The sequence below is a fragment of the Podarcis cretensis genome (genome assembly GCF_951804945.1).
Source record: "Podarcis cretensis genome assembly, chromosome: 2".
Taxonomy (NCBI): domain Eukaryota; kingdom Metazoa; phylum Chordata; class Lepidosauria; order Squamata; family Lacertidae; genus Podarcis; species Podarcis cretensis.
Window position 1 is genome coordinate 70,596,972 of NC_137171.1, and position 2,619 is coordinate 70,599,590.

Here is a 2,619-nt window from a genome sequence, read left to right on the forward strand (position 1 = left end):
TATTGGCCTCTTGTCTCTTTAATTTTTTAAGTACAGTAAACACGAATCGTTCCCCGTTCTTGGAAGGGCTGTTCATAATTTGCTTCCTTCCACCAATTATTGTATTGTGTTGTGTTGTGATTTCAGAATTTGGGCTCTTTCTTTCAGGAAGCTACTTCCACACTGGAAATATGCCAAAGACAAGTTGTTCAAAATGAGTAATCAACATTGATTTATGAATGTTTTTGCTCTTTTACACTGAAAATAGGGATATGTGAGGAGACCATCTTTCCCTGCCACTATTTTCTATTTTCTATGAACAAAATTGTTCATGGGGCTTTCATAAAGATTCCAAGCAAGAGCTCTCTTTTCATGACACTTTTCAAATTCTATAAATCATGTACTAATAAAAAAAATCCAAAGCTTTACATATAGTATGAATTTTATAACTTGTGAGCATTGCCATTGACTATTTTTATATGTCTGTTGATTCAACAGAAAGGCAAGAGGCAATATGTCCCAAGTTTGTTCTTCCCCTAGTCCAGTGTTGGCTAACCTTTCTTTGGCTGAGGGCCACATTGAGGATTGACCAAGCTTTAAAAAGCTCCATGCCAGTGGTGGGTGTGGCCAAAGTACTTTAACTTTCTTATGGACATGCACTTGCACACATATAGTGCACATAGGAAGCACTCATGCACACAGTATATTCCAAAAGGTGTTTCATATGTTTCATATTGCTTTTTACAAATATACACCCCCTATTTACAAGTCTTCAGCATCACCTCTCAGTCTGGCATCTGAATGTTGCTGTTTCTGCAGCTGCTACAGGCAAAAGATCTGCAGCACCCTAGTGTATGACTGCCATCATTTTCTCTTGTATAGCAACTCTGAGTTGGGGCCCAGTCAAAGTGCTTTTCCACGCTAGGCTAGTGTCTGGAACGAAAACAGTCAAGAAGTATCCTGACAAGATGTTCTAGCTGTTCAAATACTTTGACTATTGAACTTGATTGATATTCTATTGCACGTCACTTCTAAGCCATTGCCTTAGCATGCAAAAATGCTCATAAGGTCTATCAATAAAAATGCTAGTGAAAACTCACTAGGTCAGGCAAATTGTTAACATGGTACCACATGAACTTCAATATTGTTAAAGTCTAGGTGGAATGTACTAATGGAACAAAACTTCAAATGTTCAGAACATAAACCAGCCACAATTCTTCACTGGAGATACCTGAATATGACTCTGAAGAGGTTCTACTCACAACAGTTCCCAAACATTTTCCCAGAATGCCTAAAGTGGAATTTTGGTTTAAAAAACAAATCCCATAGTGATCCTGAATTCAGCCATTCCACCAATTAAAGTGTTTATAGGTCACCCTATAACAAAATTCTGAGGGCTGTCCATAAGAAGAAATAATTTAAAATTCAGTAACAATAGAAACTTAATAAAGTACAAAAACAGAAAGCACAGAGGGGAAATGGAGCTTAAATCTAAGACAGTGTTAAAATCCTGGGGAAATTAAAAGGTTATTGCTTGATACCAAAGTAAGCACCTTTGGTGCCCCTTAGATGAGGGAATTCCACAACCACCACTGACAAGGCCATATCTCCTGGACCCACCACACCATACTCCGGAGGGCCCTCCAAGGGTCTGCATTGGTGTGGGGAAAGGTGGTCCTACAGATACTCTAGTCCCAAGCTGTGAAGGGCCTTAAAGACCAAAACCAATCCCTTGAATTGAAAATGTGACTGGCTCATTCTTAGTGCTATAAGCACTCCTAAAACCTCTTCAGGGGGCATGCAAACTCCTGAACCACTATTTGATAACTACCATGGGAATTTTTGGAGAGAGGAGGAAGAAAAGTGAGCATATCAACTCAAGGGAGTTGGGTATTATGCTGCAAAACAATGTTTTGCATTCAGTGATCTGGTGATTAACTCATCTGAAAAAGGGCCTTGTAAAAACAAGAGCCTGGATGAGAGGAAATATAAAAGCTTTGTGAAGGCAAAACATAATGTGTGCCAAATGGAATGTATCATCATCATCTTCTTTGGCAATCGTTTGTAGCCGAGTAAGATTGTCTTCCATAAACACGGTTTTAACAGTGAGTTCGTAAGTGACTGTGGATGCCAATTCTGTATCCACACGTCCTTCCACAGCGGGGACATTGGTTTCCGGGCAGGAGTTGATCACGATGTGGATTTGCCAAGCATGCCTTCCTCTTAGCATGTTTCTCCCTTGCGTCCTGAGTTTGAGTGTCTTCAAAGCCCATGACACCTTTGGTAAAGGCTGTTCTCCAACTGGAGTGCTTGCAGGCCAGTGTTTCCCAGCTGTCAGTGTTTATACTACATTTTAAAAGATTTGCCTTGAAACAGTCTTTAAACCTGTATTGTTGACCACCAGCATTACGCTTTCCATTTTTAAGTTTGGAATAGAGTAGTTGCTTTGGAAGACGATCATCAGGCATCCGCACAACATGACCAGTCCAACAAAGTTGATGCTGAAGAATCATTGCTTCGACACTGGTGATCTTTGCTTCTTTCAGTACACTGGCATTAGTTCGCCTGTCTTCCCAAGTGAAGTGTGAAATTTTTCAGAGACACCGTTGATGGAATCTTTTGAGGAATTAGAAATGGCGT